Genomic DNA, 23426 nt, shown 5'->3' with positions numbered 1-23426 from the left:
GTCGAGAACTCGATATTTTGCGCAATTCGGTTTGTAAGCAATTTGTCAGGTATACAAACTTCAAATAGACGATGAAAAACACATGCTTATTTGAGGGAAAACGAATATTTTTTTTTGTATTCAAAGCATTGATCATTGCTGGCTAAACTATTTGTGACTTCTTTCTAAAATTCGTCAAATAAAACCGCTTCTCTTGTTTTCAAGAAAGACTGATCCCATCCCCGCAAATAATTGATAATCTAAAAGGGCTAAATCTGGAGAGCAAGTACGCCATATGCGATAGCTCTTCTCATCCGAACTACTCTATCTGCTAACCCTAACCAATTTCCTAGAATAAAACGAAGCATGTCTGGTGCCATATTCCGGTCATTTCAATTGAATTGGGCGTGATTCGGTAGATGAAAAAAATCGGGCAGGTAATGTCACAGTCATAACCAGAGCACGTGAATACGAATAAAACTGACACACTTCATTCTCACTTTCGAATATTGACTTATTGATGACAAACATATTTTTTTCTTGTATCTGCGGGAAAAAACTTTGCATAGCTCTTTAAAGACTATCCCAGAAAGTATGGTCACAACCAAAAACCGCTGCAATGGTTCAGAATCTGTCAATTTTTATGGCTGCGTCCTATTGTTTACACTCTTCTCGTATACTGAAGGCGTTCGAGCAAAAGAAGTAGCCAAAAAACTGCTAAAAACGTTTGAATCTTCGAACCTATAAGAAGCAGAAACAACCAAAAGCGTAGTCCGAAACAAGAAGCATCGATCAGGCCGAGAGTTCGAAAGCTGTACAATACGATTCTTGCTGGAAATTTGAACTGCATAATCATGGACGACGAAACCTACGTGAAACTCGATTACAAATCCTTGCCGGGACCACAATATTATACGGTGCAAGAAGGGCAAGTGTTAAGCCAGTCCGAGACATCGATTAAAGTCGAAAAATTTGGTAAGAAAGCTATGGTCTGGCAAGCAATTTGTAGCTGCGGTAAGATTTCGAAACCCTTGATCACCACTGCTTCAATGAACAGCGAAATATACATCAAGGAATGTTTACAAAAAAAAACGATTTCTACCTATGATTCGAAGCCACAAGGATCCTGTTGTCTTCTGGCTAGATCTTGCTTCTTGCCACTACTCGAAATCAATGGTAGAATGGTATACTGCCAAAAATGTCACTTTCGTCCCAAAAGACATGAATCCATCAAATTGCCCACAACTTCGACCAATTGAGGAATTTTGGGCATTAACGAAGGCACATCTTAGGAAACATGTCTCGGCAGCCGAAACCATTCAACAGTTCGAAAAAGATTGGAAAAAAGGCAAAACTTGTCTGTACGGAATTTAATGAGGAACGTTCGCAAGAAGGTGCGCCAGCTAGTCTACAATGACTAAGAACAAATGACAAGATTCAGTAGCATATACGACCTCTAGACACAGCAAGTGTTGGACTAACATCTTTTCCCTTTCCTTAGACGTTCTATGTTCGGGCCTGGCCGACGCTGGTAATGGTCAATGAATTCTGGGGTTACCGGCAGATGTACATTGAAGCAGGCCCTTACCAAGGATTTCGCTGTGGGAGTGGTCCAAATCAAAAATAAAACATCTTACTTCTTTATGTATCCTAATTCTTGATGCGCCCTTAGTACCTTCTGTTTCTTAGAAGCTTGAGTGCAAATTCTAAAGTAATTATTCAACTAAAAATAATTTCCGAATTCGCATTGAAGATATTACTTTAGTATCATACATTCTATGTGTTAAAATAGAAAAGTCGACTTTAGCCGCTTCGGAATACTCGTTCCGGCTTCAGAACATTCATTCTGTTCTCTGGCGTGTAATAATGGCTCCAGGTTTCGTCTACACCAAATCTGCAGTAGCATAGCCAATCATGCTTCCGAAGTGCGCTCGCGTTCGTCTTTTTAGTGCTGAGGAGCATTCACGACAACTCCTACTGCTGCTCTAGAGACGCTACTGTGCATTAAACAACTACATATGTTCCCAAAACAATAGGCATTATCTTTTGCATACCGTCTTAAGGTTACAGGGCTTTGGAACACTCGCTTGTGGTCTCAAATGGTATCTTGGGATGAGTACTAACTCGCTCCTAGCGACATAACTCTCACATGCAGTTTTTCTTTCTAAACATTCAATGTGAGATATCCTCTTCGTGAGCAATGGTTGTCTGGTTGGTTGGAATGACAACTTGATGAACACATAGTTTGTTATACGGATGGTTCTCTGTTGAATGGTCGTGCTGGTGCTGGTGTCTACTGTCGTGAAATGAAGCGAGAGCAGTCGCATTCACTTGGTAAATACTGTACTGTGTTCCAAGCAGAAATCTACGCGATTCAGTGTGGGCTACAATCGGCACTTCAGCAGAGAGTTTGTGGTTAAAAGAATTAATTTTTGTTCCGACAGTCAGACAGCTTTCAAGGCACTCAGTTCGAACGATTCACGGTCGATCGCATGTCGAACTCATATTGAAGAACAAATTTCCTTCAAGCTCTAGACCTATACCGGTTTTTTGTTTTTGGAAATCTGGATTCTCAGAAAACGATTGACTTGGGACCTAAAATACTGACTTCTATGCGCTTGGACCCCTGCTTTTGGATTTTTCGGGGTTGCGAGGTTTTTCTGTTTTCTGGTTCTTGAGCTTCAGAGTAGAGTCGTATGGATTTTTAAATTCGAACCCTCCCCGTACTCGATCGGAAATAAACATTCTCACCGATTCCTTATGGTCCTTCGATTGAAAATAAAAAATATTCACCCGTTCCCAACTCGTACCCGTAGAAAAATAAAATCTGCCCGTACCCGACCTGAACTCGGAAAAAAACTCTGAACCCAAATTCGACCCAAACCCATAGAGTTCGGGTTCAATTACCAAGCCAACATCATCAAGCATCTCTACTTCAGAGCTAGACTTTTGACTTCAGTATTTCGCTTTGATCTCTGCTTTAGTTAGCGTCTTGGACTTTAAACTTCCGATCCTAAGCTTTAAACCTCATACTTTTTTGTGTTATTTTAGATGTGGAGGTCTCCACCTTGTTATAATTCATCACTCGGATTAGCTTATGAGGTAGCTTTGAATGATGTCCCCTTAATTCAATTTCATTTGACTTATTCCTGAAACATTAAACCTTTGAGCTTTGAATTGAGCTAAAGTTCGGAGCACAAAGGCACAACCATTCTAATGATTCCACGAATTTTGCTCAAAACATTTGAATTTCGCTGTAGACTTAATTGCTGGTATCTTCTGTATCTCAAATTTCCAATAAAGAACGGCTGTACTCAGTTTTTCCACCCTAAATAACTCCTTTGCTAATTCCAACACTAAACTGGGTGCGGCAGTCGTGTACGAACCCGCCTTCTGTGAAAAAGCAAAAAGTCAACAGACTGTGCAACCAACGCCTACTAGATTTACGACGAGCAGCAAAGCAACGCTGCACCCGAACCGGCGAATCCTTTTTCGCTTTGCTTCCCGTTTGTGTCAACATTTCTGGTTCATTAGCCTTGCTCTGCTGCCGTTGCTGTTGTTGCTGTTGCTGTCGGGATGCCGGTTTCCAGTTTCCGTCAACATCATTCCGTGCCTGGGGCGCACCCGGACACGAGTCTCGCTCGAAACTCATTATCGCCGGTCGCATCCAAGTTCCTGTGACATGTTGGCGTGGATTTAATTCTCATGACAATTCCTTGGCTTCAACTCGCATTTACTCTTGCGAACCCACGTGCGCCCGTGTGTGTGTGTTGGTGAGTGGACGGTTGGCAACCCGGTGCCGGTGATGTGCCTTCCGCGATCATCTTTATCATCGTTCTCCACGGTAGGTGACTGCCGACCGGGTTGTCCTCTCCCCCCCCACCACATCGTAAGCCAATCTCCAGCGGTTGTAATCTCTTGCACACACCCAAACACGCACCCACTTAAAACCATCCATTTGTGCGAGGGATGGCTCCACTCCACTCCAATGTGATCCACTTACTATTCAACAATAGTGATAATAATAATAATAATAATTACGTGACGATATCATGAATTTAACGGCGCTGCAAGAATTGGCAGTTTGAACGACAATCGCGTGGTTAGTCATGAATTTCTATTACAGTCTAAAATTAATTTGCTTTGTGGTTGCGTGACAACTCCCGGCTACTAGGAAAAGCGAGGCCAACTACGATGTCTAATCTCTGACGATAGTCGCCGCTAGTGACGGGTTCCAATGATGGAATTTGACAGTAGCAGGCATCCTGTGGTAGAAATACTTCAAATGGGGCACTCAAGTTAGATTAATGATTTCTAAAAAAATCTACCAAAAAGTTTGAGGCCGAATGGATGTTATTCTTTCCTTTTTTGCGATTCCCCCGAAAAAAGTCTATGTAATCACTGTGAAAATCGGCTTCGACTACATCAAGGGTATAAATAATCCCGCACTGATTTTTTTTTCGAAATTTGAAACAAAAAATGGTTACAAACTCGATATTTGAAGTATTGTCCATCGTTACTTTTTTCCCATCTTTGTGGCACTACACGGATACCCTTTTCAAAAGTTCAACCGGTTTGGCCACAAGAAGAAACGAAACTCGACGAAGCTTGGGTTCAACTCATACGGCACCCAATTGCCTACCTTTCAGATCATTCACATTGCTTTCAAACGTTGGCAAATGGGTGGCCGAGTAGCTTCGAGTGATTTTGCAAGGTCTGTTTTGCGTTTGCGACGGGTCTAGGATCGAGCAGTTTCTCCAGTTCTTCAGTTTCAAACATTGGTGGTGGTGCGAACCACGTCCGACACGTTCGCTCAGCTAGAGCATACGCTCCCCATACGTTGCCATCAAAATACGATGACTTTCGTCGGCTGTTTTCCCACAAAACACGAAATTTTCATAATGAAAATTGTATTGTTGTTTACGCTTCAGCTTTTACGTACTGATTTTGAAACTGTACAACAGTAGCTTTCCGACGCGTATTTGAAAAGGTAAAGGTTTATCCACTTATTATAATTCGATTCAGTTCTCTTCAAAATCAGCAAATGTTTGAGTGTGTAAGTTTGCATTTATTTTAATGTGCACTTGATTTGCCCGGCGATGGTGAAACCGTTTTCCATCAACATAGATTCGCTATTGAATTTTATCCAAATCTGACTTCTAATTCCGGAGAGACGGGATAAAATTTGCTTAAAAATATGTTAGAAACTAAGGGCAACAGATTCAAACCAATTGTGTCATTGTCTCACAGCTTGCTGTTGAACTTCCTCCGGATCAAACTTCCGGTTCCGGTGTGAAGGTGTAAAATGTATAAAAAAATGAAAAAATGCACTCGATTTTCACATCGATCGCCTAACAGATTTTAATAACATTGCTATAAATGAAAGTTTTTATAGTTCCTCGGCATGTTATTAAATTTTGCCTGGATCCGATTTTCGGTTCCGGAGTAATTGGTTATAATGTGCAAAGAAATTTCTCAATAGTTAACACAAACTTCTCTTTCTCAGAGAGCGCACTTGATTTTCTCATTACCAACTTTGATCGATTTCCGGTGTTTACCAACTTTGATTAACTTGTAAGGTCACCTAGCCTCGTATGAAATTATATTCGGATCTGACATCCGGTTGCGGTGTATCGAGGTAAAATATAAGGGAAATAGCAACAAAATGCACTTAATTTTCTCGAAAACATTTGAAACTATTTTCGCCTACAAAGATTCAAATGTAAGATTTTGTGGTCTCATAGCCTACTATTGAATTTAACTTCCAGTTCCAGATCCAACTTCCAGTTCCGGAGTAACGAGGTAGCAAGTGCAAAAAAGGAGAAAAAAGGGCACTCTGCTATGAATGTTTGTACGGACCCAACTTTCAGTAATTAGTCTTATAGCTTACTTTTGAATTATATTCAGATCCTACCTCCAGTTCCGGAGTAACGAAGTAAAATTTTCTCGATTGTCTCGGAAACTGATGAAATATTTTTCGCATATGAAAATTCAAATGGAAGGTCCGATAGTCCCATAGCCTTTTATTGAATTTCATCCAGATCCGACTTCCGGTTCCGGATAAAGTAGTAAAATATGAAAAAGAATGAAAACAGTGCACTAGATTTTTCCAAAAAGCAAATGGAATAATTTTCGAATAATAAGATTGAAATGTTCGGTCTGGTGGTTCCATAGCTTGTTGTAGAACTTTATCCAGGTTCATGTTCCTGTTCTAGAGTAACGGAGTAAAACTAGCAAAATTGAGAAAAAAAACACCGGCTTTCATTTCTATCAGATAATGTTAGCTCGGTTTACGGTTTACTTTTACTCAAAAGAAAGTTGATAAAGTTTTAAAGCCTGCTGGCGAATTTTATCCGGATCCGATTTCCGGTTCTGGAGTAACGGAGAAAATCGTACATAATTAGGAACAAAGTGCACTCGATTTTTCTGAAAGCCACTGAACCAATATTTGCAAGCTTGTATTCAAACAAAAGGTCTTATAGTCCCTAATAGCTTACTATTGGGTGTCATTTGAATCCGACTTTCGACGGTGCCAGTCTTTCCCGAACAAAGTTTTCTGTTTTTATTCAAGATTCAATTCAAAGTCGTTTGAAAAAAGGTCGCACACACCACTGGGTGGTTCAAAACATTTTTTTTTTTGTCTTCAAACAACTGACTGGAGGAAAAAGACAAACGCTACTAACCTTGCTAATTGGGTGTCCTATCGATTAATGTTTCGAATTTCTCGAGTCTACAAAGAAAGAAAGAAAGAAAAGCGAAATATTGGTTAGTTCGAAGTTTTTTACACATTAGAAAGGATTGAAAACGATTTTACGTTTCGTCTTTGACTTATCAGTGCGAAGCGGTTTATGTTGAACCTGACAGCTCAATATTTTTGTCGAAGCGAAAATATTGATTGTTTTCCTTTCTCAAGATAGTCGATAAAGACTATACCATGTGCATCCTAAAATACATGAATTGTGCTTTTGGACGCTTTTGATGCGATGTACCGGCTGCAGTACACTCAAATAATGATCGTTCTGATTTTAAAGTGAAGTGAGGAAGGTTCATCCATGTTTCATCCATTGTCACATATCGGCACAAAAAAAAATCTGATTTGTTAGTTGTAAACATGACCAAACACTGCTCTAATCATCAACGCGTCGATGTTTTCCATTGACTGTGAGTAAACGCGGAACCCACTTTCGAAAGAGCTTTCTCATGGTCAAATATTCATGCATAATCGTAAAAACAATGCCTTGTGTGACTTTTGAAGCCATTGTTAAACTTGTACAGTTTTTTTTTTATTGAAACACGAAATTGTTTTGAATCTAATGTTTTGAAAAAGACAAAAGTAGCTTCACTGCAATGGTTGTCACGTTTTTTTTTCTGACTAGTCGAAATGTCAATGAACATCATATGAACTCGACAATGATAGCGCCATCTGTGTGTCAGTCACACGACTTCTTAAGTGATGTGTTAGGCTAACTCGAGCAAATGTTAGCGGCAACCCTCTCAGATTTCGATGAAATTTGCTGTTCATGAAAACTGCACAAAAAAAAACACTTTGCTTAGCTGTTTTTCCAAAAATTATCGAGACTGTCTTTTGAAAAGGGTCAAACTTTTTTTTACAATTTTTTTTTTCAAACGGCCGTAGTCGAGAACTGACAAATCCTAGTGGTATGAATGATTTTTACAAAATTAGTCAAGTTTTTGAATAAAAATATGGAAAAAAAACCTAATCGAATCCCGCACTGAACAAAAAAAATCGATTTTAAACATTTAAAATCGATTTGCAAAAATAAAAAAAAAGTTTGATTAAATTTTGTTACAAAATAGGTGAATCTGTTTCCTACCAACAACTCTGAACACGATTTAAGGGGCGGGTAGGGTCTAGCACTTTTCTTAGCACTTTTCATTTATTATTTTCTTTATATTGTCTTATAGTAAAACATTTCAAGAATATTCTGTGAAATTTTCCAGCCTATTGGAACGAAACTCTGGAATTTATGGACCTTTATCTATGGCTATCTCAGTCTGCGAAGAAGCAAGAGCTCGTCGCACAAGCCCAAGATTTCCACTTCGATTGACTTCAAAACTTGACAAAACATTCTTGAAATGTTTCATTATAATAAATTATAAAAGAAAAAATATGATTTTTTTTTTAATGTTAGACCCTACGGGCTCCCTGGAAAACTTTAAACGCATTTTTCTCGAAAGCAGGTTTTGAAAGTCCGAGTTCATCGTCATTCAAAAACTACTGCACCAATTTTTTTCAAATTTTGCACACATTTTCTACATATAAAAAACCAGACCCCAACGTTTTCCTTTTCGTTGTTTGTTACTTTGGGAAGGTTTGACAGCTACAAAATGGCAAATATATTTTCGTGAAAAATCAGAAACGTTGGGGTCTAGAAAAACTCCTTCTCTAACTATGCTGCGTTCATTTGTTCACTTCTTATTAGTCTGCGCTGAGATACAGTGGACACCGCAAATCATGATTTTTAAGAAGCGTCCTCAAAAATACCTCTTCACCGACTTATTTCTCAATATTTTCTAACGAAAAAATTCCAAAATGTTGTTCGAATGATGCTTTTTATCATGCAAAACATTTGAATTTATTTTGTTGAACGATAGTTCTGGAAAAAATTCGCAAAAATGATGATTTTTTTCATCGTTTAGCAGGGTAGCAAGTGACCGGGAAAATCGAGAAAACCGGGAAAAAGTCGGGAATTTGATTTCACTGGTAAAAAATCGGAAAAAGTCGGGAATTTTAGTGAAAAACCGGGAAAAATATTACTAACTCACCTATGAGTAACAGTTGTTAGCATAATGATTTTTTTTTCAGCAATCGAAGAGTAAGAGACAATACCCAATTTTGCGTTTGTGCGAAATGTTCAGTACAAGTGTTGAAATAACTTATTGTCCATTGGAAATTGGGCCAACACCCCATGTCTCGTCCAACGATTTTTAGAGGCTTGCAGGTGTTTTAAATCAAACAGGAATCATCAGAGTTTTTTAAGTTGTTATCAATTACAGCATATTGAAAGCTCATTTTGAAAAATAAGGATAATTTGGATGCTTCTGTTGGATTTTTATTAAATTTTTAAATAATTATTCAAAACACCTGCAAATTTTATGGCAAAATCCCTAGGTAGCATAGGGAAAATATGTAAGTTTTTAAGTTTACTAATAATTGCCCTTGTTTCATCATAATTTGTCTCAGTAAGGTTATCTTGAGACAATACTTGTGTTGTTATATTTCTGTGAGATATCAAAAGGACTCGCAAAATTGGAAGAGTTGAAACTGGTTTCTGAGAACCAGTATAGAATCTTAGAAAGATTTAGAAAATTAATTGATTTGTTCAGTGAATCTATGTTTAATTTTCTTTTAAAGGTCCTCAACTATTCCATAGTAGGATCACAAGAACGTTGATATGGATGTAGATTAGGGAGAATTGAATCAAGTTTGAGTTTTTGGAACTTCAATAAAGTAATGATTTAAATTATTTACGTCTATATCTATATTTCCCAAAATAATTTCAGGGTTTACATTCAATAGTATTCTAGTCGATTAGTTCTAAACTTGTAGAATATATAACTAATTGAACTAATCATTGCTTAATTTGAAACCCTGAATGTTATTGATTGATCTGCTAGAATCAATTGTAGAAAGATTTCTCATAGAAGATAAATTAGTTAAGCTATTGGAAATACAACTGGGTTTAAACCAGCGGAGAGTTCATCATGAAGAACTCGTACTTTCTGATTATTCTGTGAGCATTTAGAATCCTATTAAAAAAACACATCGATATATTGTGCATTTTAACAGTTATCATTTGATTTATTTGTCCATCAACGCATTGAAATCGTAATTATTGTTTATTGACTAACAGATCTATTAAAAAGGTGTTTTAAAAGAGCAAGTCAACGGTTTTGCGAAATCTTAGATAAACATACAACCAATGATTTTATATTCAATTCTATCACATGTAAATTCATCTGAGGGTATCGTTCATTGAACAGATGTGCTTCCAAGCGACATAATTTAAACAGTTTATGTCCATATAACAATTTATTGCCGATAATTTGGCAGAAAGCGGCTCGATATTTTTCTACATTGTATACAACATTTTGAATCTGGTAGAAGCTGCTACACGAACTCGCTGTCTCTCAATGCATGAACCGTGCAAGAATTTTTCTACATTTCTTCGCTCCACTTCATACTCTGAGTATTTTACACCCCTAACAAACAATATACAGTCCGGCAATGATCCAAGAGAATCGCAAATTGATAATTATCGCAGATAATTCGACTTGATGATTCTCATACTAAGTTACAATATACAATATTTCAAAACCCTGATCTGGAGCATTCACAGACATTTTCATAGACACCACTTATACAAAGGTTAATTGCACATAGTTAGAATAAGCGGCAACAGTAAAATGATTCTGTCGCAATTATCCACTGCCCGTATATAATATATACGAGAATAAGCGACCGTTTGTTGCTTCAGAGAGAATCCCCACAGCAGCGTGCTAACCCGTGATGCTCAGACAGGTCATCGAGAGAATTTCGCTCTCGCACTGGTGTTTATTCTATGTTATATGTTATGAACCATGACGGTGTTTTGTTGCTGAGATGATATCCATCTCTCTTTGATGGCAATGATTGAATATTGTGAAGAGTTGGTAGAGAGCGTTCTTTGGTACGATAAAAGCCATCCTTGGCCATTCTGCCATTTATAATTTTTCCGCTGATCTGAGATTTCCACTTTTACTTCCGGAAGGAGCGAAGAAAGCTCTGTACAAAATGATTTGAGTTGCAAGCACAGATTGTTGTTGTTTTTTCCGAGTGGCTAGCGTCCGTTATTGGGATTGTTGTTCCTTATTGATTTATTTTCAATCATATGTATACAAAAAAAAAATGATAAAAACAGTCATGTGCACTCGGAAGAAATCGGTTACGTGTAGCCAAAACCCCTGAATGACTTGGAAAAGGCTTTATGCTTTTCTTATACGCACATGTTATAATTAATATTTTTTTGTTTATTCATCGAAATGTCTGGAAAGTAATTGAATCCTCAATTAGCGGGCCTATTACAATGATCCTTTTTGGACATGGGATATCTGTTGAAAGTTAAATTAAAAATTAATAAAAAACTAAACAGGGGCAATTTGAGCCTATTCCAAAAACCAGGAATTTTTATCTAAAAAAACCGGGAAAACCGGGAAAAAACCTGGAAATTGAAATCGGCAATTCACTTGCCACCCTGGTTTAGACCCTAACCCCCCCCTTAATGCGAAGTTCGTCAGTTAGAAGATCACAGAGCCAAAACCGAACCAGATACAATACGAAATTCTACGCAGTTTTGCTGATAAAAACTTGAATATAGATAAAGCAGTTTTGGCGAAAGAAATTTTCGATTGGATTGCATTTTGGAGCATTGCACCTCCGGTACTGAAGTTCATTTGGGCGGACGTAGCCTAGTTTGTCTAGTATGGAATGAGTGAAAAAAGAGAGTAAGTAAATTTCATTATTCAATATTAGAATTCTGCAGGAAAAGTCAATTTCACATGTATTAGCTTCCCGGCTAAGCCGCTTATGGCGTAATTTTTCCACATTAGACCAGGTTAGCATAAATATGTTCAATTATTCTGACTTTTATTCCAGTGGAAAAAAAATCCCAACCCGAGACCCGGCCCGAGTGACATGAAACTGGCAGCAGCCTACTACGTTCAGTACATTCCAGTGGGCTTTCCGGCAAACAACCAAACAAACCAGTGAAAAATTCAAAAGCGTTGAAAAGTCGATGGTTGCAAACCACCACCGGGAGAAGCAAAAAAAAAAGAACGTGTTAAAATATTCACCCTTCCTCCGATTCTCCTCGTGGCCGGTACGGCAAGCCACGCGCAAAATGTCCGAATTGTTGTGTTTGGGGCCAAGTGAACGAAAAACAGAACGAAACCACGGCGCGTGTGTCCGGCGGTGAGTAGTAAAAAAAAAAGGCTAGCGGACCGAGGACTGCTTTCTGAAAATTTAATTACACAATTAACGGCCGAAGGCTCAAAAAACGGGCTGCTACTGTCGACGTGTGAAATTTTCGTTCCTTCAGGCTTGCCGTTTAATGTTTTTTTTGTTCGTTTCCACTTTGTAAGGCTCCAGTGCAAGTTGAGCGAGGGTGGAAAGCTTTGAATAACGCCTACAACACCGAAACAACGTTCTCGATAACAGTGATTCTCGGTTGTTTTTGTGTGTGTGTGTCAGACATCCCTCGTTTTTTTTACTATGCTGTAGAGGGTGCAAAGTCCAGAATTAAGCAACTTTACTCAGGCGAAAGTTAAAATTAACGAACTTTTCGTTAAACGGAGTGTAACTTCGAGCAACAAAACAGGGTTAGTTCCCGGATTCTGCCATGCTCGAACTCGAAACATTTACTCGCACCAATTCCCTCTTCGCCGTATGATGATGATGATGAATACTGATCACACAATTTTCCGACACTTTTCCTGCTTTCTTTTTGTCCCTCTCTCTCTCTCTCTCTCTCTCTCTCTCTCTCTCTCTCTCTCGCGAATTAATAATGTTTTCCATTGTTTTTCTTGTTACTACCACCGCGCTACGGGATGGCGCTGAGACCCGTCGCCGTCTTGGTCCGTTATTCCAATCCGGGGTGCTTCGATGAATTATTCAAGCCTGCTGCGATTAATTTACACCGAAAAATTAACATCTGCTTCTGCCTCCGTCGGGACCTGGCGTTCTCGCCTACTTCGTCGGGTGAGCTACTGAAAATTTTGCCAAATTCATGAATGTTAATATCTACCAGTTCGTAAATAATATGCTAACACAAGTCAAACGCCCAACCTAAGGGTGAAGGTATGCGTATCGTCGGTACACAAGGGAGGGAGTGAGGAAGAAGGAAATGGTAGCAGAGAGGGCATCAGAGATTAACGAGCAACTTCAAACATGGTGCCGAATTGTTTGTGCTACCACGTGAACTGTTCAGAACATTACATTTCAGAGTTATTACCCAGTTCATTTCGGCATTCATACCAACCGGAGTGTAATGATGGGATGCTTTAGGATGATGAATGGCTGAACTATTGTTCGCAAAGGCCGGCGGATTGAAAGGGAGGAATGAGGAGGAACTAACTCTCGTTTTGGGTAGTAGTTTCGCGAAGCTATTCTCTGTGGAGAAATGGATCAGTACCGAATCAATTGAGCGAGTCGAAGGATGAAAGCCCATGCAGATACCACGGCTTCCAAAGGATGATTGTGTGAATCCGTGTGGTATACTTGGAATGGAAGCGCACAGAACAAGCGGATGTAACACTCGTTAGGATACGTTCCGTAGTGAGCTTATAATTTCCGTTTAAAATTTGGCAAACTAGGTAAGTATGTAAAGAAAATCTTTTCGTTTGGCAAGCAATTTGCTGGTAGAGTCAAAAGGGCAATCTTTGTTTCCTGCCACATCCAAATATTCCCCTAGCTCTGCTTTGATTTTCATTCCCAGTTGAAACTGTAGATTTGGACCAGATCAAACGAAATTCATCGCCGGCATAGGCATCCCAATAACAACACCCCGTCCGAATTTCAACGCGCTTCTGCATTCTCACTGAACGTTACAACTTTTGCACACACAAACGAATCCCCGTCATCCATCGGGTGTTTTTAAGCTCGGATCAATTGCGAATTAGACAAGATAACGATCCCTGGGATACAGACAACAGTTGCCCCGTGTTACCAAAGGCAATGATAGGAACCGGAACAACCAACTAGGCCGTGTTGTTTCAAAATAAACATTCTAATTCTCTGCTGCCGACGACGACGACGACAACGACGATTGTTGTGGCGTTGAAACCCGGTTCCGTTTCCACTTAGCACGCGATGGGGCTCGGGAAAACACCCTGCAGTAGAGAAAATTGGTCCCAAACAGAACGTACAGAACGTCGTTTATCAGTGTAACAAATTCATCGAGCCCGCAGCACTAGCCATGGTCAGTGCTGCCAAATAAATGAGTTCATAGTTGTCTGGTGACTGGTCGATAATGCTGTATAACGTGCAACATAAGAAATACCTAACACCCTTTAGCGGACGCTAAATTGAAGCAAATATTGCAAAAGTGACCAGATCTTTCGATACGTACTGGGGCTTTAAGCAGCTTCCCGGAATGTCATTTTATACTGGCATGCAACGGCATGGCATAAAGAAGCATTTCAGGATGAAGAAAAAGGATAAGTTTCCCCAAAAAATATTTGGTTTGGCAGGCGATGTGCAGCTGTGGTCGAACAAGCCAAAGCTTCATCACAACCGGAACGGTAAACAAGGACCGTGAAGAATGCCAAAAGAAACAATTGTTTTAATTACTACGCAACAATGACGCTCCCTCGCTATTCTGGCCTAATTTGGCATCTTGTCACTATGTCAAAGATGTTTTGGAATAGTAAAAGCGCGTGGAGTCCCGGAATCATAAACAAGTGCGTTAAGTAAACATTGCGGAAGATAGAACTGAAACTGGTCTGATAAGCCCAAAACCAGACCAAGATAATCCAACGCACCCTGGTTCACCAAAAACTACAAGTACCCTTGAAACCCAAGTTTGTGCTGGACCCTTGAAATTCTCTGACTGGACTTCGTGGGCTGAATTTTCAGAACTTTCAATGTGATCTGATCCTCTGAAAAATCTGTTAATAACATTTTTGCCTACAGTTAGAACATTCTTGATGCAGTTGACTGTAAAATGGCCCCTCCATTCAGTGATTGTTCCCTTCGACGGCTAACTCATCGAACGAGATTGTTGTGGATTCGATCACAGTTCTACAGTAGGATTTCAGGAGTATCATCCAGAAAATTTGTTCCATTAAATTTCTACTGACTTATCTAAAATGTGTTTAAATAATGTGAATATTATTTGAAGCTTGGTTAACTTGAAAATCACTTTGTTCACTCCCTGAAAATACTTTTAAGGAGTAAAAAATACTTTTTCTTCTATCGAATCGAGCTCTCCACGATGTCAAGTAACAACGAAAAGTATAAACCTTTACATTACTTCCATCTACATTCCTCCAAGAGTCTTGACCGAGTATCAACGTTAGTTTCAGGAGATTTTAACTCTAATGCTAAGAGATTGGATTGTCTTCATTCTTGGCACCGCTTGATCAGCTTGATTCTTGACACCGCCCGTATTCCATGTGCGAAAACGGACATCTGTTCTCCCAACCCGTCTGCTGAAGAAAAAGTGATCCAATGCAGATTCTGATAAGTCTTCCATCTGTATAGACTTCCAAAACAATGCTACACTTGAGACTTCTAAGAACTGCTCGACCCTAGAATCGAAAGTGAAGAGCGTAAGGGAAGCTCAAATGCACGAATACTGACACCAGTTCGTCGACATTTAGTAGGATCATTTATAAGCAATATTTGGTGCACACGCGCGTTTAGAATATTCAAATAACTGGATATTCGATTCCCCCATAAAGCCATTCTCTCGACCGGAGTACAAGAAAATCTGTCACACCAACACCTCGCTCGACTAATCAAGAAAAACTCCGTTTTCATAGAACGAATTCTCTTTTGCTCTTCTTTCGTGTAACAATAAAGCTCCGGGGCTAGACTTGTGATAAAATTTCATTACCATCGGTCAAATGGTTATCGAGATGGGTTCCAAGCAAGAAGCCTAACCGAACCAATAAACAGTAAACGGGGTCCAAATTCCTTACCGCGATTGGTTAATAATGCAGCCGAAATGCATCGATCAATGGACGACGAGACTTACGTTCATGCGAGCGCCAAGCAAATCGTCCGCAAACAGAGACTTGAACTTGACTTGATTCTCGACACCGCTGTTCAGGCTCAGACTAAACGAGTTCCCGGTGCGAAAACGAGCATCCGTTCTCCTGCTGAAACAAATGCATATTCTGATAGGTTTTCACGCGTACTTAGACTTCCGAAACAATGATACACTTGTGACTACTAAGAACTGCTTGACCCTAGAACCGAAATGTTAAGAGGTTAATGGAAGCTTAAAAGCACGGATTCTGGCTCCAGTTCGTTAAAAATTTAGGAAAAGAATCTTCTGAAAGTACTCTTTGGATCACAGCTCGATGGATGCGCAGCCAAAACAAATCACACTCGAGTTTAAAATATTCAATTTACTAGATAATCGATTCTCCCGTTAAAGCCATTCTAACGACTCAGTACCTGCACAGAAAATCTATCACACCAACACCCCGCTCGACTGCGCAAGAAAAACACAGATTTCAAAAGACAATTTTACTCTTGCTCTTCTTTCGTGTTACAATAAAGCTCCGGGGCTAAACATATGACAAAATTTCGTTACTATCGGTCAAGTGTTTATTGAGATGACTTTCAAGCAGGAAACATATTCTACTATAAAATTAAATAATATGGAACAAATGAGAATACGAAAAAATGCAACGAACAATGTTATAGTTTTTTGTGGATTTGCATACTCAGTAATAGAATATTTCGCACAATTCTTTAGGAATATTCTAATGGTTCTAAAAGAGCCGATTTGCGAAATTCATCCGATGTTTACAACTGAGCACTTTTTACCGTCATCATTTATCTACATCGGATCCAAAATTCTAGACCAGTATTCAGGAACTGAAATTGAACTAAATTCAAACGGTAAATTCGAAATATGGAACAAGCTAAGAATTCATATGCACAATTTTGGCCCGGAATACAGAACAAGAATTTAGTTCTAGAATTATGAAACTGAACTCATTGTCAGACTTCAGAAGCTCTACAATTGAATGCTGAGCTTGAAATGCGAACCTAGTTCCAGAATCCGCATTCAGATTTTGAACTCTGAAATTTTGCTCTGAAACTGAATTTAGGAATTAAGTTCTGAAACTGAATTCAGAAATCAGAATATAAAACTGTACTCAGGAAATAAATTCTTGTTCATTTATATCCTGAATTTTGCTCCAGAATTCTAAAATAGCAAACCTATATAAGAATTCTGGATTCAAATTTCGAACAGAAACTGGGAACTAAACTTCCAAAACCTAGTCAAGAAACCAGTTCCAGAATTATAAACTGTCTTTGAAAATTGGTGTCACCATGCTTCGTATGTCGGTATTTTTATTTTACCAACCATTTTCTCAGTCTGCATTAAATCTAAACGTTGGTTGTGTTATCATGCAAAGTATAAACTTGGATCGAAAAACACCCTACAGAGAGGGGTACTTTTGAGGAGCAAAACATGCTATTTCTTCTATCGAATCAAGCTCTCCTCGACGCTTGAAGTTGTTGCATGTCCAGAATGCACAGAAAACCTATCACACCAACACCTCGCTCGACTGCGCAAGAAAAACACAGACTTAAAAGGACGAATCCTCTCTTGCTATGCTTTCGTGCAACAATAAAGCTCCGGGGCTAAATATGAGACAAAATTTTGAATCAAGAATTCAGTTCTAGTATTATGAAACTGAACTCATTTTCAGACTGCAGATGTTCTAGAATTGAATTCTGAGCTTGAACTGCGAACTTAGTTCCAGAATCCAAGTTTAAAATTTAGTTCCAGCATGCAGATTTTGAACTCTAGAAATGTGCTCTGGAGCTGAGTTTAGAAATTAAATTCTGAAACTGTACTTCATTCTGGCTCAGAAGCTGGTTCCAGCTCCAGAGTTCAGATCTAACATTTAGGTCCAGAATCTAAATCTAAAATTTATATCCTAAATTTGGTCCGGAATTCTGAAATTGAAATCTTACATCAGAATTCTGGATTCTAGTTTCGAACAGAAACTGTGAAGTAAACTTCCAAAACCTAGTCAAGAAACCAGTTTCAAAATTATGAACAGTCTTTGAAAATTTTTGTTTAATATGTGTGTGTTTGCTGCGTATTTCGTTATTTTTATATTATCAGTCAATTTCTCAGTCTGCATTAAATCTAAATCTGTCTGCATCAAATGTAAACGTAAAAGTTTTTTCTAAAAATATGCTATATAATATTCTAAAAAGTTGATATAAATATATGATATGATAATAAGTCCTTCTGAGATAATTTTAAACATGCGCAGTATTCTTTCAGCAGTATTTAGCGTGTCATGGAGCGATATACGGAGATATTGTAAACTTCCGATATCCCATATTGCGTTTGAACCTCAAATGTTTACATGCGAGATCCAAAAGTTGTTATCTTAATTATATTGATCGCATTGCAATTACGAGCTGATTTACATACTTAGGGTACGTTATGCCGCCTTTGACCTCAACAAACATCATGTCGGTTGTGGCATCGAATCAAGACTAGCTATGGGTCAAAATTCTGCTCGTGCATCTCGAAAATCCCAGCTACTCGCACGCAAAGTAATCGAAACTGAATGGATGTGGCCAACATTACTGTAACGTATGCGCGTGGACTCCGTTGTTTGCTCCATTAATTTTTGTTCGGATTTGTCAACACAGTATTATGGAATGGTATTCGACGGACAAGCGTCTTGCTCAAGGACATGAATCGGCCCAAGACGCCGGAAATGTTATCAGCGAGATACAGTGCAAGGCAAACAGACAAGATGCAGTTCCTCTGGAGAGGAAAGTTAGCTAAGAATGCAGTACAAAACCGGATGGAAGGAGTCAAACAAATGGGCCGGATATTCGCATGTGCAACATGAGTGAATATTTTATTTTGTCTTTGAATTAAACTTGACATGATTTGAATTTTTTTAATTGAAGACTGGACATATTTATACTCATTCTTGTTGGGCCCATTTTTCGTTTTAGGTTACACCCTTCAAGTTTTCAAATGCTCACTCTATTTTTTTTTGTTATAAATCTCACAAGAATTTTATGATTCACTATTCACATCATATTTCCAACTAATACCGTACTGCATGTCTTCAAGAAAAGCTTAGCAAATCGTCCACAAACAGTTTATGATCGGCAAGTTTCGCCTGAATATTTAGAAAGTAAAAGTCGATAAATTTGCCAAGTAGTACTTGGTGGGGCAGGCGATCTGTGGTTGCGGTAAATTCAACCATCAGCATCGTCGACGACCAAATATGTAATCAAGAATTCTTCCACGTCCCAAGTCAAAAGCAAAAACGTTGTTTTTGAGTTCGATTCGAGTTCGAGTTTATTCGAGTACAGTCCCTAAACAAATCTGTAACATCGGCAACACTTCCCATGGCATACTGCGTTTCGCAGTAATCCCAAACCGACATTCATTCATTACTAATGTTTCTGGTTCTGGGCAAGGGTAGTCACCGGAAAAGCCTAGAAAAAGAACAACTTACATTCAATTTCGCCCCCCGAACGGAAGCGGCATTTGCTTTGTATCTCGTTTCCGCGGAAATTCTCACTGACAGATTTTTGATTAATGATGTATCTTTTATTGGGACAGCTCAGACAGAGGACAGCTTTCTCTGCCTTCCATGGGAGGCACCAAAAATCACCATGACGACATAATAACCAGCATCGATGGCAACTGCGATCGAATGCTGCTGGAAACCCTATAGAAAAACCGCATGTCTTACCGGTAAAACTGCCGGATGTGAACGGGGAACGACATTTTTTATCAGCTAAATTCCAACAGCAGACCGAGCTACCAAATACGAATGTGACGGGAAAAAATGTGCAAGGCAAGCGAATGAATTTTACGATTTCAAAGCCCCGGTTTTTTGTTTTCTTCTCTGATAGCGCGTGCTATATGCGGAGATTGCTATCACCGCACAGTCAACCAGCCAGCGCAAGTGTAGGTAAACATGCCAAAACGCTTCACTGGTCCACTTTATGATCGGGCGAGGGCTGGAGTGGGAGTTGTCAGTTTAAATGGAAATCGCGGTTTTGTCTTGGAATGGCATCTGTTTAGGGCTTGAGATAAGAGTCGGATACAGTTAGTGCGTGTGTGTTCAGAGACGATTGCTATAATGTATAAATAAAACAGAGTTTGAAGGGAGGAGGGAAGATTCTTCGAATCCCTGAAGATAAATTGGTAGATTAAGTAGTCTCCCGTGTGACATTGTGAATGTCATGCTGAACTTTGAACAACATAATTCGACCAGAAATGTTAAGTAAGGAAAGCTAATTTACTATTCAAATTACCCCTTCCAGACGTGCGAAAAACAAGATGCTAAAGTATTGAGCATTTTACCTGACGAGTTGAGCGCTGTTGGTGAGGGCCGCTTCATTGACTTTTCCGCTGATAGAATTTCTAAGGGCGCTGCATGTCCCCTATCGTATCGGATTCGATGTTGCCTTATAGAGTCAGTTATTGTCCAGCAGAATTTAGATTTCGTTTCCACGACTAGCAATTTGTCATTCCCGCAAACAAACCCGAATCTGACCGATCAAAATTCGAGAAAGTTTCGCACCTCACGTATGAACTGCTCCGTAGCTCGTTTGCGTTCAGTTTCGTCTAAGCCATGAAAATAAAATTATGCCTTTTCTTGCCGAGAACAGCATCCTAAACAAATACCAATTTCCGCCTACAAGCATCTCATCTTTGTTTCAGAGCGCCCCGAGAAGCTTGTATCTTCATGCTCTTACGATAGGAAATGTTCTCCCCTCCTTTCTTTTTTTTTTGTATGCCAAGCAAGCAGCAGCAGCACCGGAGAAAGGGTGTGTGTGGAGCTGTAGATTAAAAGAATACATTTTCCGTTTCATGTTTCCCACTCCCACTGGCCAAACGCTTGGAAAACTTCAACCACCGACACCTTCTGCCTATTCTTCTGTTTCGAATTTCAACCTCTTTGAACTGTCGGTTGATGAAATCAACGACGCATCCGAGCAAAGAGCTACCGATACAGACACATACACATACACATACACATACGAACCGTCACAAGAAAGCCAACGTGGCTTTTCTTTGTTTGGTCGAGGAAAATACTTTTGGTTGGGAAATTTTCTTTCCGAAAGCTCTATTTTATTGCCTGATGTATGTCCCCTTAGACTTGGGTTGAAGATTGCGAAAAGAAAACCGAACGCGAGTTTCGTTCGGTTCTTCGTCATTCAGGCTCTGTCGCATTCAAATCACATTAATGAAATTTATAATATAGTTTCCACTTTTTTTGAAACTGCTTTCCTTCTTTTTTGCGGACTAGCTATTTGTCGACAGAACGACTGGGTAAGTTTAAATTGACTCTAATATTTGGAACAGAATCAATTTCTCGAAGTTTATGAAGCTAGTTGATTTATTACGCTTGAAAATTTACTTACACGTTTTTTCTGGAACCACGAGGTGGCATTAGTAGCTCATCAAAAACTGCTAATGCACTGACGAGTCGAAAACGTTGCATTAAAATAAATAGGATGGTTATCATTTAGGGGTTAGCCAAATTTTGTGCTAGGACACATAACCGTTTTCATTATTTTTACGTTTCGTCTTTGACTCATCAGTGCAGAGCAGTTCAAATTGAACTGCTTAGTGCTAAACTTATGGATGGTTATGTTTTTAATTTTCGAAATCCCTTTACAAAATAAATTTGAAATTAGAAATAAGTAATTCTAATCACGAAACGTAAAACGGATAAAAACACGAAACTAGAACCTTCAAATTTAAAACAAGAAGCAAGGCCTTGGTATTACATTTCTTTGGTAGTTACATTTCTTTTTTGGTTATATTTTTTGAGATTACAAAGAACTAACAGATCGGCTGAAAAGTTCGTATCGTTTCTATGAGAGGGCGCCACTAGAATTAAATCCATACCATTTTCAGTTAGTACCAACCTTCAAAAGATACGTGTGTAAATTTGACAGCTGTCTGATTATTAGTTTGTGAGATATTGCATTTTGAGTGAAGCTACTTTTGTTATTGTGAAATAAAATGGAAAAAAAGGAATTTCGTGTGTTGATGAAACACTACTTTTTGATGAAAAAAAGTGCCGCCGATACCAAAAAATGACTTGATGAGTGTTATCCAGACTCTGCACCGGGCGAAGCAACAATTCGTAAGTGGTTTGCAAAATTTCGTACTGGTCATATGAGCACCGAAGACGATAAACGCAGTGGACGTCCAAAAGAGGCTGTTACCGATGAAAACGTGAAAAAAAATCCACAAAATGATTTTCAATGACCGTAAAGTGAAGTTGATCGAGATAGCTGACACCCTAAAGATATCAAAGGAACGTGTTGAACATATTATTCACGAATATTTGGACATGTGAAAGCTTTGTGCAAAATGGGTGCCGCGTGAGCACAATGCACCGTGTCACAAGTCGATGAAAACCATGCTGGAATTGAACGAATTGGGCTTCGAATTGCTCCCTCATCCACCGTATTCTCCAGATTTGGCCCCCAGTGGCTTTTTCCTGTTCTCAGACCTCAAGAGAATGCTCGCTGGTAAAAAATTTAGAAGCAATGAAGAGGTAATCGCTGAAACTGAGGCCTATTTTGAGGCAAAGGACAAATCGTACTAAAAAAAATGGTATCGAAAAGTTGGAAGATCGCTACAATCGCTGTATCGCCTCTGATGGCAATTCTGTTGAATAATAAAAACGAATTTTGGCAAAAAAAATGTGTGTTTCTATTAAACGATACGAACTTTTCAGCCGAACTGTTACATGTGCTATTTTTATAGGTTATAGGTGAAACGATGCGTTACATGCATTTCTTTTTTGTGGGTTATAAGCGTTACGAAGCGTTACATACGTTACTTTTTTAATATTTTATTGCATATTAGGAAGCGTTACATACGATTTTCATGAGTTACAAGCGTTACGAAATGTTACATGCGTTACTATTTTGTAAGCAATAAGCGTTACTTTTTAAAGTTTTAAGCGTTACATTCGTTACTCTTTTGTAAGATATAAGCGTTACATGCATTATTCTTTTGTGGGTTATAAGCGTTACTAATCGTTACATTTGTTGCTTTTTTTGCAGGTTATAAGCGTTACGAAATGTTACATGCGTTACTTTTTTGTGAGTTATAAGCATTACATGTGTTAGTTTTTTTGTGGGTTATAAGCGTTTTGAAGCGTAACATTCGTCACTTTTTTTGTATGTTATAAGCGTTACGAAGCGTTACATGCGTTCAATTTTTGTATGTTATAAGTGTTACTGGCATTTTTTTTCTTGTGGCCTATAAGCGTTACGAAGCGTTATATGCGTTATTCTTTTGTAAGTTATAAGCGTTACTTGCGTTATTTTTTGTGGGCTATAAGCGTTACGAAGCGTTATATGCGTTACCTTTTTGTAAGTTATAAGCATTGTTTGCGTTATTTGCGTTCTGAGGGTTATAGGCGTTACTAATCGTTCCATTTCATACTTTTTTCTAGGTTATAAGTGTTACGAAATGTTACATGCGTTACTTTTTAGTAAGTTATGAGCGTTACATGTATAATTTTTTTGGTAATTATAGGCGTTACGAAGCGTTAGATGCGTTATTTTTTTGTAAGTTAAGAGCGATACATATGTAACTTTTTGTAGGTTATAAGCGTTACGAAGCGTTACATACGTTACTTTTCTACTATTTTATTGCATGTTACGAAGCGTTACATACGAT

General features: G+C 38.8%; 1 protein-coding gene across 10 annotated transcripts in view; it reads right to left on the bottom strand.

Annotated features, from left to right (window-relative positions):
- LOC131426503 (uncharacterized) overlaps window positions 1-23426 on the bottom strand; it is a 163457-nt gene that overhangs the window by 48857 nt on the left and 91174 nt on the right. For 9 of the 10 annotated variants that reach the window (XM_058589288.1, XM_058589291.1, XM_058589289.1 and 6 more), the window contains exon 3: window positions 6663-6709. The exons of the other annotated variant lie outside the window; for it this stretch is intronic. The gene's annotated coding sequence lies outside the window, so the exon portion shown is untranslated. The remainder of the gene's footprint in view (window positions 1-6662; window positions 6710-23426) is intronic. 10 annotated transcript variants of the gene reach the window in all.

Source organism: Malaya genurostris, chromosome 1, assembly GCF_030247185.1.
Source record: "Malaya genurostris strain Urasoe2022 chromosome 1, Malgen_1.1, whole genome shotgun sequence".
In the NCBI taxonomy this organism is placed as follows: Eukaryota; Metazoa; Arthropoda; class Insecta; order Diptera; family Culicidae; genus Malaya; species Malaya genurostris.
The sequence above is the reverse complement of the archived record's forward strand: the minus strand, read 5'-3'. Positions and strand labels throughout refer to the sequence as shown.